Here is a 17,251-nt window from a genome sequence, read left to right as displayed (position 1 = left end):
AAGTAATGCCAGTCCTTATCAATTGCTTCCAAATAAAAGAAGCTCAGCAATGCCTCAAAGCACATTGCCTCTGCAGGGTGTATTTGTTCTGCAGGGAAAGGGCCCTCCCAGAACACCTATCAATCCTAACGACAGAAGCAAAAGTTCTAGTTGATTTTGGCTAGAAAGCAAATGAGATGTTTTCATGCGTAACTTTGATCAACTCTGGCTAAAAGCAATGCTATGTAGGGGCCAAATGAAAGTATGACACAGGGGTGATGTAGGTGGATGCCAGTCAGTTCAAATATTTTTGAATTCCAAAACTCTCTCGCATTTGAGGAGTGACAGTTTGAAGGAATTAGGTAGGAAAAAGCACTCCTGGCGTGTATGCTGGCATCCTTATGGAGGGCTTCCCTGGCAGAGACGGTAACATAGTGGCTTCACGAGTCAGATTGGATGCTGTCTGTGGGGGGGGAACATACACAGTTTATACTATAAAATTGTTTATTTGCTTCTATAGTTCTTATATAACTCTCATATTTCTATGCCCTTTCTTTAACTTTTCTTAAAATGTGACTTGAGGTAATCTATTATAGAACCAATGAAATTGTACTTCCTCTGCATGGATCTCCTCTGGGGCCTGCCGGGTTGTTGTCTCTCCGTGGTGATTGAGTAGGGCTGGTACTGGAAGACCAAACTCGTGCCTTTACAACCAGGAGAGAGCTAAGCTCCTGTGTCCTCCTGTATCTGGCTGTCTTCAACCACAGCAGGGACTGTTCCATTATTTTGAACAGAAAAGGCCAATCACCTTAATAGTTTAACAGTTCTTCTGAGTGGTCAGTCCGTTGTATACATGGATTTTACCTGGGTTGAATGCTTGGATCTGCTAACAGTAAAGAGCCTACACATAAGGACCTCCGCTGACTCAGAGTTAGGTGGTGGGATGTGGAGTCCATGCAGCACAGTGCTGCACAGAGCAACGATTAAAATCTGCTCCCATCTGACACATGGGAATCGAGTGCACAGATGTTTGAGAGATGGTAATACTTGCTGTGGGGTGCCTGAAAGTCACCCTTATTCTCATAAAACACAAAGCAGGCAGGCAACTATTATGCCAGCTGACTGACTTCTGTTGTCCTGGATCCTAGAATAACCTTGAAATAAGTTTTACTTTGATAGTAAAGCTAGGAAACACATACTCCATAAGCCCTGGACTTTTGCTGAAGGGACCAGAAGCTTAATCAGGGGCAGGAGAAGAAACTCTGATTCTTCTGCAACTTCTGTAGTTAGGGATTTGATTTAGAAATTTTCCTTAATAGGTATCCACAAAGTAACCCACACTAAAATGGGCTTGCATCTCTATAAAATTATAAGTACTGAGTTGACTGCTACTGGCATTGGAAATCATGGGTCTAAGCAGTAGCGTACTCTGAACCATGTAGATTACAGTCACCAAAAATCAGATTGGATGCTGTCTGTATAGAAGGAGTAGAGCCCTTAATCAGCAAACCCTGCCCAACATTGTTGGTGGTTACATCGTTGTTGAATTCTGCATGGGGCTAGAAGGCTGGTCACTTTGTAATGTACAAGGGAAACTAGGGCCACTTAAGGCAATGACTATTTATCAACCATCATGGAAGTATTTTAATAATACATCAACCATGCTTCTTTTTTACTAGAGCCCAGGGACAAGACATCCCTCTGCCCAGGATCCAGACAACCGGAGGACAATGAGAAATGGGGGAAATCTGAGATAGTTGTAAAAAGTCTCACTCCTTAAATGAAAGCTAGCCACCTGAGTGGACTGCAATCACACTGGAGACAATCAAGACACTTTTCAGAACGAATTAATAGACAGAGATGGATGTTTTTTCTTCATCATTTACCTACTAGATGCATCTGGCCACATTTTCATCAGTTTGCACTGCTTCACAGGTAAGGAGCTCTTAGATTTGCAAGCTGGTACACAAAGGAGGGCAGCAGTGCCGAATGAACGGCTAGAAAACAACAAGAAACGGGGGGCTGGCGGGGTGTTGTGAGTTAGGGGAAAGCAGAGATTTGATTCTGAAGAGAAAATCCTTACTGGGTCAAGGCCGCTTTTGCATAATTCCATTATCACCAGGAAGAGGAGAAATAATCGTATTAGGTGAGTGCTATACTGCTTGACATGGCTTGTCTTACGTTACTTTTGAAGTCAGACAGGTTTAATTGCTTTGTGTGAGCGAGTTGTTCGGAAGGCACCCGATCAATAAGGCAGGTGCTGCTAGAGCAGAGCAGGGAAGTTTTTGATGTTGACAATGACATACAATGTTGTGCAGAAAGGAGTAATCCATTCTGTCATAGTTACGAAAAAGTTCTATGTGTGTTGCTTTGGGGAGCAGAGGCAGTGGCATCTGGAAGGGGGGCCTCCAGGCAGGCCGGCCACAGGGTATCAGCATGCTGGTGGGTCAGCCCATGAGCAAAGGGCAGACCTTTCTGGAGCCTCCCTGTCTCTGTGCGGGAAGGTGGGCATCCCCACCAGCAGCTGCACGGGATGCTCTCAACGTCCACTCCACCTCATCTTCTGTTTACAGAGCCCGGGCAGCTCATGAATTTGCATTTAGTTTCTGCCCACCATTGCCTCTCCCTGAAGTCCAGCGCAGTCCCTAGTAAGGCTGTCTTCATCCAGGGCTTGGCTGGCTCCAGGTGAGGCTTGTATACCAGAGGTGGCCAGGGAAACGTTTGGGTTCTTTTTTTCCAACCTGGATCCCACTGTAGAGATACTCAGTATGAGGAAAGAGAACAAAAGCTGTGGTCTTGTGAGAGCCAGCTGCGAATTTCTTCCAAACTCCAGTGATGTTGGTTGCTTGAAACTGGCCCTAGTGGTAATATTTGCACCATGGAAAGCAGCAGGTGAGGTGCAGAGGGCAGAAAGGGGAAGCCTGGAATTTAACATCCTTAATACCCTCTGTACCCCCTCTCCCAGCGGCTGCTCAGATGGCTCAGCTGAACCTCTCCTCTCTAGCCTGACAAGCGCCGCAGGCCATGGCTCTCCACAGACGTTTCCATGTGCGCCTTGCTCTTCAATCAGATTTGTATTTTAGAAAGGTAACCCGGGCCACACTGTGTTGGGTAGACTAAAAGGCTATAAAATCAGAGATCATAACAGAGGCAAAGACATCAGATAGTAATCTAATTGCCCTTGTCCAAATAAAAGATGATGAGACCCGAATTAAGGCAAGAGACATGGGAATAGAGAAGAGAAGACAGATCTAATAGAGGTTCGAGAAATAGAGCTGGCAGGACTTATTGATCGATGAGGTGTCAGGGTGAGAAAAAGACAAGAGTAGATGATAACATCCAAGTTTTGTATGATACTGCCACTCCCCAGGACAGAAGGAGTTGCAGATTTGGGTGGAAAATTGATGACTTTAGAACAAGTTGAGGAGCCTAAGAAGCAGGGAGATGGGGCTGGCGCTCATGGGAGCAGAGTTGACTTGAATGCATTTTGAATGTCAGCACATGGTGGTAAGTGACAGCAGGTGATAAGAAGGGATCACTCAGTGATGGTATGAAGTGAGAAGAGTCCAAGGAAGAAACATACAAAGAAGAACACAATATGCAAAGACGCATGCAGAGACATGAGAGCCCACAGAGGACAGGAGAAGGATGGGCAGTGAGGTAGTAGAGATCTAGAAGAGAAGCAAAGAGAGGAGAGAGTCAGAGAGTTGGACAGCCATTAATGTAACATGTCGGGTCAAGGTCAGGAAACATGAAGTCAAACAAAGACTGCAGGTGTTTGAAGAACAAGTGAGCAGTGGGTGGAAATAACTGAAAACAGTGAAGAAGAAAGAATTCTAGGCTTGGAAGGTAAGGAAAGCCACTGCCAGTAGATTGTAGGTGACATGCAAGATAAAAAACTATTTGTTCTTCCAAACCTAAGCACTAATGCTAGTCCAACGCAGAGTCAAGGGAGGACTTTATTTTTAAGGGAACCCACAAACTTGGTCATAATTGTATGCTTTGCAGAAGGGACCAATTGCGACAAAGTTGCCAACTTGGGAAGGAGAAAGGGAATCTCCCTTTCTCCTTCAGTAAGGTCTAGATAAGGCAGGAGAGTCCGTCAAGAGCACAGGTCTAGAAGAGCACAGGCCTTAACATGAGAAATTACATCTCCTTCTGCAAGACCAGAAAAATGGAGGTGAGAATAAGTGCAACTATAGATAGCTTTTGGTTGCTGGGCATTGAGGGAGCTTATGCCTAATATTATCAGTTTTCTCATAAAATTCCCAAAGTTTGAGAGTGAAAGGTTTCTGATATAAGCATGATGAGGAATGGGAGAGGGCGTGGCACTCCATTGTAAATTAGTAAACCTACCTTATGTGCATTATATGTAATGCTCTAATGAACAGACACAATTTTATTGTTCTGTGTTTTTTGTATATTTTGTGCCCCCTTTAGCATCTTACTATCACAGATATAATAGCACATCTTACCCAGCATTACTATTACTCATTTGACTACCTACCTTTCTATCTAGAAATAAACTTAGAGTAAAAAGAAAGGCTTCTAGCCCAGATTGCCTGAAGTATAGTGGATGATTAAGAAGTATTTGTTGAATTGATGAATGATTGAGTAAATGAGTAGATGTCTGAATATTAGTCCCGTCTTCCTAGCTAAACTGTCAACTGTGTCGTGTCTTAAATTTGGTCTGATTCCTCAGCATTTTCAGTACATACAAGCTGCACGATCAGGAAAAATTAAAATGAACTGGGCAGCTTAACGACCAAAGTGTTGGTGTAAAAAATCAAGAAATGCATTCTAAGAGAGAAGCTTGAGATGAGGGAGAAATGGAGTTCAAAACCAGCCTGACCTGCAAGAGAAAATACAATGATCTTCCCCGTACCAACAGTTTCAGTTATTGATTGTTTTTCAAGTTTTAAGGAAAGTATCCTTTGAGCCTCCAGAGCCTCAGGGTTTCCGTTTCTTAGTGGAATCAGCAGGTCACGTGGAAGGATTACCAGCATCCCTCACCCAACCTGTTCTCTGGCTTCTTGAACCATAGCCCCCATGGTCTAGAGACCGAGGCCCAGAGAAGGTAATCAGTTAGTGTCCGATGTGTCCCTGCGTCATGGATTTCCTAGCTCTAAACCTGTGCTCCCTATTGCCAGCCGTCTGTACTGACAGACAGAGAGAAACGCCTCGGGCAGGCAGTGAGAGGGGGTATCTCTCTGCCCTGCTCTGAGGTGTCCCATAGCAAATGATAGTGGCAGGGAAACGTCTTAATACAGCGTGTTGTTTAGCATAATTGATGTTCAGATGCAGCCTCGGTAGAAACAAGCCCCGTTAATTGGTCTCTCAACCTACATTAGCTTTTGCATCACAGCCAATTAGGTAGGGGCCATTAGAGCCCTCCATGCCAGGGCCGTGAAGGCGCTGGCAGTCAGGTGTAAAAGACTCTGATGTGCTGTGTGTACAGCTGCACCACAGCCCGAGCCATCTGTCCACTTAGGAAGAGGAGACCTTATACAACCAAGCTTAAAGGTGAAAAAAGGAAGGTGATGCTCGGGAGAGGGAAATCTGGGCTCTTCCAAGGGATGGAGCGCTGGATGAATCTTTGAAGCGTCTAGATCCGAAGGGTATAAACCTAAGACTAGTCCTACAGCGATCTTCCTGATGAACCAAGAGCCCGTCTCTATTCTCTGAGCCTCAGTGTTATTGGAAGTGCCCTGGACACAGACAGGAAGGACATTTTCCGAGGAGACGCTGTGGGATTGCTGCTCAGAGCGAGGTCCTCGGATCAGCAGCGTCACTGACATCTGGTCAGGAGGGTCAGAAATGCAGCTCTCAGGCACACTCCCGACCCTCAGAACCAGAATCTGCATTTTAACGAGATACCCGGTGTCTGAGAAACAGTGCTCCAGGCCAGGGGGAAGCCAGCGCGTTTCATTGGTACTCAGTGTGTCCATTCACTGGCCTCTTCCTTAGGTGCCTTTCACACCACAGCCACAGTGTTGAGTAGGTGTGATGGAGATCTTGTGTCCCGCACGCCTAAAATGGTGACCCTCTGGTTCTTTATAAAAGGAGTCGGCCAACCCCTGGTCTGGGGGGAAATCTCTGCCACCAACCCATGTGGCCAACATTCCTGTTAGTCCTCAGAGGGCAGGTGGGTATCAGATCATTGAATTTGCTCTATGAATATTGTCACGCGCATTAGGGACAGTGGAGCAAATATTAGACGATCTCCAGTCTAGGGGCTGAGGAGTTTGTAAGGTTATACAGACACCAGCAAAAGGTGGCCAACACTTTGAACTTTCTGCTACCTTGACTGAGTCAAATGGTTTGAAGGAGCCTTTCTCTCCCTCATTCACAGAGTATAAAGAGAAACTGACAAGCTGGCTCTCTGAATCAAACAATCACCGAATTTCTCTGTTGCATCCTTGAAAGCATGTTCATGGTGGCTGCAAAGAATCACTTTTTTCCTAACTATACCCACGGGTTACATTAACTTTATGCCAGTGTTGGGGGATGACTTCATACGCAATGAATTACCCAAAGAGCCTGCATTCCCCCCTTCTTGAATTTCACCAGGGTGAAATGTTAAAACAGGTGTGACTGCTTGCTTTATATAAAGCAAAAGGCTTGTTGAAAATACACATTCCTTAGTGCGTGTCATAAAGAGAGCTTATGCAAAGACTCCACAAAGACTGCAGTGATTCATGGTGAGGAAGAGGACTGCTCAAGCAACATTTCTGAAATTGCTGAGATATTATGGTAGAAGATCCTGGCCTGAAGCTTCTAGACTTGCACTTGCAGGGATATTAAAAAAGCAACTCACGTTGTGGAAACCTTTGGAGGGTTTCAAGCTATTGCTTCCCAAGTCTGTCCTTCTATCTCTGTCTCTATCTCTCTGTCTCTCTGTCTCTCTGTCTCTCTCTCTCTCTCACACACACACACACACACACACACACACACACACACACCATCAACAAAAGCCAGGCTGCTGCCTCAGACTCCAGACACATGCATCAATCATAATTGCAGTAGTGCCAGCAGTCATGTAACTGCTTAAAGACCTCAACAGCCTTCTGGCACTTAAAGGAAAAAAAAAAATCATCTAATTAATCACAGGTGAAACAGCTTGGACTGTCTCCAAAAGCCCCTGAATTTACTGCCAAGCTTTGATGCTAATTTTCTAAGTAACCCCCTAAAGAAATTTACGATTAGGTAATTAAAATAGTGAATAAAGAGACACTTAGGTGGAGGGGAAGGAGGACAGGGAAAAAGTATATGTCCATCCTGCAATAAACACATCTGGGCATGCATCGTTTGTGAACCCCAACTTAAAGGTCCCCAAGTGGCTTTCTCTTGAAGAATATTTTAAAAATCAATATTTGAAATGCCAAAACAAAGTTTATAAATGGGGCTGGGAGCAAGTCACTCTGCTAGGATCTGTAGGACGGGGAAGGAAATCTGCCTTCCGCCACAGACTTGCTCTTGAATTTTTTAAAAATGCCACAGCTTGTGTCCTAAGGGGAGGTTGGTGGATTTCTCCCTGTGAGCTGATTGGCTTGCATCATGGGGTTTAATGTTAGCCAATCCCCCCATGTCCCTGCTGGGATAGATCCTAGATTTCTGAGTTTAATTCGCTGGAAGGAAATTGCTCCCATCTCTTGGTCAGGAAGTGTTCAGGGGAGGGCCTTGGATTTTATCATCCCAGCCCCGATCCTTCCCTCTGTCTCTGACACTCAATATTGGAACATTCCGGGAATGAGAGCTTTAGTTAACTGGCTGCTTTAGGTTTCAGAATTAAACAGCAATACTCAGAATGAGTAAAGAAATGAATCAGGCAAGTTTCTGCTAACCTCCAAAGTGCCTAGAACTTCAGTCCTTGCTGAAAGGTCTTGCTAGCAAGTATATTTTGGTCTTAATAAGTAGAGTGTAATAAGCATAATGCTTTTTAAAAATAATCCAAAGTCTTGAATTTTGGGTTGGAAAGCTCTTTGCTCTGATTTTTGTCTACCTTCAAGATTGCTTTTAAGTTTTTTGCAGATCAGATCAGAACGGGTCTCCATTTCATCTCTTTACCAAGTCCAGTAGGGTATGAGTACTAGTTACCCACTGTTGCTTGCTTGCATCATAGGTTTATTTTAAGAAGGTGTGTGTAGTAGAGTGTACTACGTAAATACTGACTCAAAGATATACCCTGGAAACTTAGTTTTTGTTTTTTCACTAAGTTACCATATGAAGCTATGTGTTTACTTTTTCCCCTCCTGAAAGGGGAGGGGTGAAAATAACAGAATCAGAATTTTGATTTAGAAGTGAGGTTAGAGATTTTATCATCTTCGGCTTCATTTCAGAGCTGAAAAAACGGAGGCTCAGAGAGGGAAAATGATTTCGCAAAGATGCACCGGCACCTAGTAGGTAGTTAAGATTATAGACTCCGAAGCAAGATATGTCTGCATTTGTAAACAGCCCTGCTACTTACCAGCTGTGGCCCTTGAGAAACTGCTTGCCTTCTGACCTTCTTTTTCTGACTTACATAATGAACACAATGATATTTTTGAGTTGTAGTAAGGATTAAATGAGCGAATATAGGTAAGATCATGCAAACGCTAAAATAATAGCTCTGATGAGTTTTATTTACTGATTTTTAATTATCATGTATTTCATTGTAATTTTATTTTTATGGAATGGATTTTTTTTCATTATTTGCAATTCCTCACTGCTTTCCAAGGGAGGTAGGGTCACCATCAAAGGTGGCCCTCTGGTTGCTCAGGCTGGGTGGTGGTGGGTGTACCTGTTTGAAGGAGCTGAACCAGAGCTCAATCACTCTGTATGACGAAAAGTTACCCATTTAAGAGGTGTCTAATTCAGACCTTCATCTTCTTCCTAGCCAACACAGAATGACGTGAGATTTGAAGCTCGTTCCTAACTGAGGAGTGAAATACCTTTTTCCCCAGAGAAAGCAATGTCAGGACTTGAGTGAACCCCAGAAGAGAGGTGGAGGGTGGATTGGGGGTCATCCAGGGAGTTAGGTTCCTTCCCGGTCCTCTCCAATCAGCCATGGTTGAAGGTCATCATCTACTCAGCCCTCCGTCTCTCTGATCTACTCCCCACTCCTAGATGCCTCAAGGCGTAGTACTCCTCTGAGCCTTTATCTAGAAAGCCAGGGGAGTTGGAGAATCCTGCCAAGTAGGAATTAAAAATGACACAACAGCTGATTAGATCTGAGGTGGCAAGAATGAGGAATAAAAGCCATTAGAGCCCATTTGCAATGTGCCCTCAGCTAGTCAAGTTCAAGGTGTTCCTCCGAAGATTATTAATGGCATGACAGTGTTTTCCGTGCGGGAATCTGATATGTGAAATAACACCAGTGTACACGCACTGCATTCTAGATGCTAAGAGGGGTCTGCCCTCATTTATTTAGCTTCACAGATTTGAAGAGACACCCTAATTTGGCTGTCACGGTGAGAGCTGGTGTAAGTACCTATGCAGTGCTCAGAAGAACAGATTCTCACAGTAAACAGTTTTCTTCTATAGCAGGGGTTGCCTGGCAAGCTATGGCCCTCGGGCTAAGCCTGGTCTGCTGCCTAATTTTTGTACAGCCAATGAGCAAAGAATTTTTTTTTAACATCTTTATTGGAGTATAATTGCTTTACAATGGTGTGATAGCTTCTGCTGTATAAAAAAGTGAATCAGCTATACATATACATATATCCCCATATCCCTTCCCTCTTGGATCTCCCTCCTACCCTTCCTATCCCACCCCTCTAGGTGGTCACAAAGCACTGAGCTGATCTCCCTGTGCTATGCGGCTGCTTCCCACTAGCCATCTGTTTCACATTTGGCAGTGTATATATGTCCATGCCACTCTCTCACTTCGTCCCAGCTTACCCTGCCCCCTCCCCGTGTTCTCAAGTCCATTCTCTATGTCTGAGTCTTTATTCCTGTCCTGCCCCTTGGTTCTTCAGAACCATTTTTTTTTCTTTAGATTCCATATATATGTGTTAGCATACGGTATTTCTTCTTCTCTTTCTGACTTACTTCACTCTGTATGACGGTCTCTAGGTCCATCCACCTCACTACAAATAACCCAATTTTGTTTCTTTTTCTGGCTGAGTAATATTCCATTGTATATATGTGCCACACCTTCTTTATCCATTCATCTGTTGATGGACACTTAGGTTGCTTCCATGTCCTGGCTATTGGAAATAGAGCTGCAATGAACATTGTGATACATGACTCTTTTTGAATTATGGTTTTCTCAGGGTATATACCCAGTAATGGGATTGCGAGGTAATATGGTTGTTCTATTTTTAGTTTTTTGAGGAACCTCCATACTGTTCTCCATAGTGGCTGCATCAATTTACATTCCTACCAATAGTGCAAGAGGGTTCCCTTTTCCCACACCCTTTCCAGCATTTATTGTTTGTAGATTTTTTGATGATGCCCATTCTGACTGGTGTGAGGTGATACCTCTTTGTAGTTTTGATTTGCATTTCTCTAATGATTAGTGATGTTGAGCATCCTTTCATGTGTTTGTTGGCAATTTGTATATCTTCTTTGGAGAAATATCTATTTAGGTCTTCTGCCCATTTTTAGATTGGGTTGTTTGTGTTTTTGATATTGAGCTGCATGAACTGCTTGTATATTTTGGAGATTAATTCTTTGTCAGTTGCTTCATTTGCAAATATTTTCTCCCATTCTGAGGGTTGTCTTTTCGTCTTGTTTATGTTTTCCTTTGCTGTGCAAAAGCTTTTAAGTTTCATTATATCCCATTTGTTTACTTTGTTTTTATTTCCCTTTCTCTAGGAGGTGGGTCAAAAAGGATCTTGCTGTGATTTATGTCATAGAGTGTTCTGCCTATGTTTTCCTCTAAGAGTTTTATAGTGTCTGGCCTTACATTTACATCTTTAATCCATTTTGAGTTTATATTTTGTGTATGGTGTTAGGGAGTGTTCTAATTTCATTATTTTACATGTAGCTGTCCGGTTTTCCCAGCACCACTTATTAAAGAGGCTGTCTTTTCTCCATTGTATATTCTTGTCTCCTTTATCAAAAATATGTGACCATATGTGCATGGGTTTATCTCTGGGCTTTTTGTCCTGTTCCATTGATCTAGATTTCTGTTTTTGTGCCAGTACCATACTGTCTTGATTACTGTAGCTTTGTAGTATAGTTTGAAGTCAGGGAGCCTGATTCCTCCAGCTCCGTTTTTCTTTCTCAACATTGCTTTGGCTATTCAGGGTCTTTCGTGTTTCCATACAAGTTGTGAAATTTTTTGTTCTGTTCTGTGAAAAATGTCATTGGTAGTTGGATAGGGATTGCATTGAATCTGTAGATTGCTTTGGGTAGTAGAGTCATTTTCACAATGTTCATTCTTCCAATCCAAGAACATGGTATATCTCTCCATCTGTATCATCTTTAAATTCTTTCATCAGTGTCTTATAGTTTTCTGCATACAGGTCTTTTGTCTCCTTAGGTAGGTTTATTCCTAGATATTTTATTCTTTTTGTTGCCATGGTAAATGGGACTGTTTCCTTAATTTCTCTTTCAGATTTTTCATCATTAGTATATAGGAATGCAAGAGATTTCTGTGCATTAATTTTGTATCCTGCTTCTTTACCAAATTCATTGATTAGCTCTAGTAGTTTTCTGGTGGCATCTTTAGGATTCTCTATGTATAGTATCATGTCATCTGCAAACAGTGATAGCTTTACTTCTTCTTTTCCAGTTTGGATTCCTTTTATTTCCTTTTCTTCTCTGATTGCTGTGGCTAAAACTTCCAAAACTATGTTGAATAATAGTGGTGAGAGTGGGCAACCTTGTCTTGTTCCTGATTTTAGAGGAAATGGTTTCAGTTTTTCACAATTGAGAATGATGTTTGCTGTGGGTTTGTCATATATGGCCTTTATCATGTTGAGGTAGGTTCCCTCTATGCCTACTTTCTGGAGAGTTTTTATCATAAATGGGTGTTGGATTTTGTTGAAAGCTGCATCTATTGAGATGATCATATGTTTTTTCTCCTTCAATCTGTTAATATGGTGTATCACATTGATTGATTTGCGTATATTGAAGAATCCTTGCATCCCTGGAATAAACCCCACTTGATCATGGTGTATGATCATTTTAATGTGCTGTTGGATTCTGTTTGATAGTATATTGTTGAGGATTTTTGCATCTATGTTCATCAGTGATATTGGCCTGTAGTTTTCTTTTTTTGTGGCATCTTTGTCTGGTTTTGGTATCAGGGTATCGTGGCCTCGTAGAATGAGTTTGGGAGTGTTCCTCCCTCTGCTAAATTTTGGAAGAGTTTGAGAAGAGTTTGAGAGTTGAGAAGGTGTTAGCTCTTCTCTAAATGTTTGATGGAATTCACCTGTGAAGGCATCTGGTCCTGGGCTTTTGTTTGTTGGAAGATTTTTACTCACAGTCTCAATTTTAGTGCTTGTGATTGGTCTGTTTATATTTTCTATTTCTTCCTGGTTCAGCAAAGAATGGTTTTTATACTTGAAAATGGTTTAAAAAAATCAACAGAAGAACATGTTATGGTGTATGGGAAATTTATGACGTTCAACTACCAGTGCCTATAAATAAAGTTTTATGGGGATATGGTCACACTCATTTGTTTCCATATAATCTGTGGTTGCTTTTGTGCTGCAACAGAGACTGGGTGGCCCAAACGCCTAATTTATTTACTATCTAGACCTTTACAGAATAAGTTTGCCAACCCTTGTTCTCTAGGATTTCTCAGCCAAACTGTTTTCCTTTGCAAAAAGAAAAGTAGTCACAACTTAGCAAAATGCTATGAGGGCTTTCTGTAGAAGAATATAGCCTCGTTTTAGGGTCATGGCATGAAGATCAATATATCCACCATTCCCAGGGACAACCACCCAACCCCAAGAGAAGCACGTTCCAGGTTTTGTAAAAGATCAGTGGAGTTGAGGTCCAGCAGGCCCCCTGTGGCCTTCCAGACACATGGGGAGGCAGCAATTCCAAAAAACAATGTCAACATCCTATTTCTTCAGAAATCCTCACAGGCTGTTGATCAGAAATGCTCTGTAGTTGGTGCCCTCACATTTTACCTTTGTCCATGAAAGGTAAGTGAGAGCCCAGGAAACACCTAAATCCTCATTATGTTTTGTATCTGCCTCTGCGCCATCTTGCATTCCCGTCTCATTCCTAGATCTACATGTTTTGCCAAGGTTTCTCCATGATCTACCTCCCTCCTCAAAAATGGTTGTGGTTCTCAGCTGGCACTAGTAGTTGTGTCCAAGAGACTTGTTATCCTAAGTTCTCAGATTGCTTACAAAGTCCTTTCCCAATCAGTTATTATAAGTGAGAGCAGATGCAGTGATCTTGAGATGGAGAACAGTGTGGCTGTTGTTTATAGGACGGGATGAAGGAAGACTGGCCACGAATGGCTGCAGAAATGCTAGCCTGGGAGCCTCAGATGCCACGTCTTCCAAGGATCAGTCATGAAATCCTTCACTCAAAGACGAGTTCAGAAGAGCTGTTAGGTGCCAGTGACCAATGGGCTTATCATCCAGTAGGACAGATGCACACACACGTTCATAAACACCACAGGACACGTCGAAGAGGAGGGACAAACAAAATAAAAGGGCTTTGGTAGGGGCACAGCCCCTCGACAACTTAATGGAAGAGGGGAAGATGGAATTGAGTGGAAAAGTGGAGTTGGATGACATGAGTCAGAGAGGGGACTTCATGGACCTTTTACAATGAGAAAAACCCTTCAAAACTGAGTTATTTAATACCTTCCTGATAGTGAATCGGTGGCAGAGCCAGTCTCTTGACTTCCTAATTGAATGCTCTTTCAGAAAAGTGAGGAGTAGACAAGGAACCTTTAGCCAGTGTCTCAAGTGCTTGAGTTGGGAGGTTTTGTCATTATGGTTTTTAGAACATAAAATGCTTCTTGGACAGGAGCCCTGTCTTTGGTGAGGTGGAGGGAGGACCGTGAGAAGGATATTGAATCCTGCCCTTTTATCGGAAGAGATAAAATATGCACCATCTCACTCCTGGACTAATGGAATCACAGTGGCTTCAGTGCTCAGGGCTCCTCTGCGGGAGAAATAGTCCCTGGACTGAACTGTGTGGTGCAGGTCAAGTGCCACCCAAGGGAGTCCTGAGCCAAAGGTAGAAGTGGATGCTGGAAATGACTTTTCTTCCCCTTTGGTTTCCAGAAGCTCTTTCTCATCAGTCTTCACAGTATTTTTTTCCTCCTTTCCATGGTACAGAATCTCTTGTTGATGACTCTGCACCATGTTTCTTTCCACCCCAGTTGGAAAAAAAATATTTTGAATGGTGACCTCATAAATGTAGATGGGAGGGAGAGTGTGGGGTTCATTTAAATGACATCAAGGAGTCTTTTTTTCTTTTCTCTAAATTTCATTCTTTTAAAAATGCATCCCTGAGTAATAAGCAGGTACTGTCACATCCAATGGGATGGGAATTGTGAGACACTCAAGTGAATGGTCTCGCAAAAAAGCAGGTCATAGAGGAAACTGGCAGAAATGGTGCCTGAAAGCAGGGACTGTGACTTAGTACATACTCTCAAATAATATCATCATCACAGCCGAGCATCACAGGGAAACAGGCCTTATGAGCAAGGGGCTCCACTTTAAGCAGGACCCCCTGTGCCTCCCTTTGGGGGCTACCGGCAGGTAGACAGTTGGAGGTGGAAATTTCACGGGGATGGGCCCCTGCCTCAGGATCTCTGTGCAGCTCTGCATATGCCGTCAAGTTTCCCGTCCTTTGAAGGATGCAGAAGACTGTGCATGTCAGCGGGTTATGTCCAGTGCTTCAGGGTAAATCTCCCAATAATTGAGACCCCTGCTGGCCCTCCCACCTGGTCATCCAGCTAATAGCAGGGCAGCTTCACCAGAGGCTCAGCAGTGAGCATATTGCCCTGCTCATTCCCTCCCGAATAGCCGAAATGAATCTTCCAAGAGGCTCGAGACCACCTCTAGCAGAGAAAACATCAACAGAGAAATGAAGGCAAGAACTATCGCGCTGTTTAGGCGTCAGTGGATACTTCTGTCTATAGAAGGCAAGTGCCCTTCCTCCACCACGTGGCCGGGAATGTATATGTGTCGCGTAGGGTGACTACCCTCCAGGAAAAGAACCCCACTAATTGGCAGTGTGCAACTGTTATAATTGAAATCCTCTTGAACTCGAACAAAGTTTGTTCCTGTTGAAACTCAGAGGAGGAAAAGGAAGCTGAGAGTTTCACCCGAGGAGTGTCAGCAGGTTTGAACTTGCCTCTCTCCTCTGCTCTCTGCTGCCAGTCACAGGGAGCCTGAACCGCTCTGACACTCACCGCAACGATGACAGATCCTCCCCGAAGCCTGGCCAGCCGCAAACACGCGCATTGTTTTCCCTGTCAACCCGCTATTGAAAGGTGAGCCACAGCCAGCTGCAACTGGCCTCCTTTGTTAGTGTTTGCAGGTAGGAAGCAGAAGCTCATTACCCGGAGAAAAGAAAGGCGAGACCAGGCTCCTGAAATCAGGGACCTGTCAGCAGGGCTGGGGTCTGAATGTGCCACCTCTGCTGGGGCCTGGGTATCCCTCCCCAAGCCCCCACTCCTGCCCATCTCGAACAGCCCATCTCCAGGAAGTGCGATCACAGCGGTGTTTGGCATCCAGAACATGGATGTTTCGCTTTCTCATCCAGTTTTCTTCCCGTCACTGCAGACTGCAAGGGAGTACCAGGGGCTGTGACTTCTAGAAGCACCTTGGACACGTGGCCTCAGGCAGAAGCGGTCCCTCTGTCATCCTCGTCTCCATGCACCTTTGTAATAATTTGGCAATCTAGTGAGTGAACAGGTTTCCTGAGTTCTGTGAGCTGTTCTAACAAATGAATGGAACCCAAGGAAGGGGTGGTGGGAACCTGTGATTTACAGCCAGTTGGTCAGAAGCACCGGTAACAATCTGGGTTTGCAATTAGCATCTGAAGAAATGGAGGGTGGTCTTGTGGGACTGAACCCTTTACCTATGGAATGTCTAGGTAGACAGGGTCGGAATTGAGTTGAATTATAGGACACCCAGCTGGTATCTCCAGCATTGCTTGGTGGTATGTGGGGGGAACCTCCCCTCCACACATTGGAATTGGGTGCAGACAGCCCTGGCAAACTAATACAGGGACGTCTGAGCCAGAGCTCTTTCCGTCCTAACAATCTAGGCTCATGGTTTATAACTTTGAGGATCACACACCCTTCTGACAAGGTGCTGGAAGCTATGGACTCTGGGAAAATGTGCGTACACACAGAAGTTTGCAAACTGTTCATGGCCTCAATGACCCACTGATGGGTTCTTAATGTCCTAAGGTCTCTGGAAGCTTCACTGATGACCTGATCTTTCAAGAGGCAGGAAGAGAAACAGAATGAAACCCTCAGGAGGGAATGAGACATTTCTGTAGAAGTAGGCTCTTAGAAAGAGTTAATATCTGGAATGAAAGGATGCCATTCTCACTGTAACTCACATTCCCTGAAAGTGCCTTCACCCCTTCTTTTAGGGAGAAAACAAATTGATCCTTGGATTTAAAAAAAAATATCTGTGCACATCAGAAGACCCCCTCAGAGCATTTTGCCCACTTTTCCGGCTTTGCTTGAAAACACGAATAAATGAGCTGAACTTAATGTGCTCTGACTTCCAGGGAAATGTCCCTTCTCTGCCCAGATCTGAAGGATGAGAGCATTTGGCCAAGTCACTTATTTGAAGGAAAACAGGATGTGAAGGGCAAAGGGAGGGAGTGACCTGGGTTCTAGTTCTAAAATATTTAACCTTTTCAAGTCACAGAACGTTCATAAACAGCTGAAGACTCCGATGTTAGCTAGAAAACTCTAAGATTTAGCACGTTTACCCTTATTCTTCCCAGCTGGCTGGCCCACCCCTTGGTCTAGCACTTAGAGTCACCACCAGTGTTTCTGGTTCTAAGCTCCCCTCCACGCTCTCCTTCTGTCTCCACCTCTACTTCCCCATCACGTCAGGTAAAATCAGCAGATTGAAAAGATCTCAATGGTCCCTTCCAACTAAAAAAAAAAATGCTAGGATTTTATGATTCTCTGAATCCCAGTGCTGTGGTAGCTCTAATTTCAGGCTTGTCTTGAATTCTTTGCTTTGCTTCACGGAGCAAGAGAATAGCTTATGTTGCAAAATGCATCGCAGAGAGCAGCACCCCAGAGACCAGAGCAGGGTGAATGCGGGCACAGCTAGTGCAGAGCACAGCAGCCTGACCGGGCGGAGGAGGACGAACGGGTCTTGTGTGCGGATTGCAA

General features: G+C 43.9%; 1 protein-coding gene across 1 annotated transcript in view; it reads left to right on the top strand.

The window, feature by feature from the left end:
* KCNU1 (potassium calcium-activated channel subfamily U member 1) overlaps window positions 1-17,251 on the top strand; it is a 235,525-nt gene that overhangs the window by 192,685 nt on the left and 25,589 nt on the right. Inside the window, exon 29 of the mRNA XM_079909209.1 lies at window positions 1,659-1,914. The gene's annotated coding sequence lies outside the window, so the exon portion shown is untranslated. The remainder of the gene's footprint in view (window positions 1-1,658; window positions 1,915-17,251) is intronic.

Source organism: Stenella coeruleoalba (genome assembly GCF_951394435.1).
Source record: "Stenella coeruleoalba genome assembly, chromosome: 21".
Lineage (NCBI taxonomy): Eukaryota > Metazoa > Chordata > Mammalia > Artiodactyla > Delphinidae > Stenella > Stenella coeruleoalba.
Note: the sequence above shows the minus strand (reverse complement) of the source record. Positions and strands in the feature narration are given on the sequence as shown.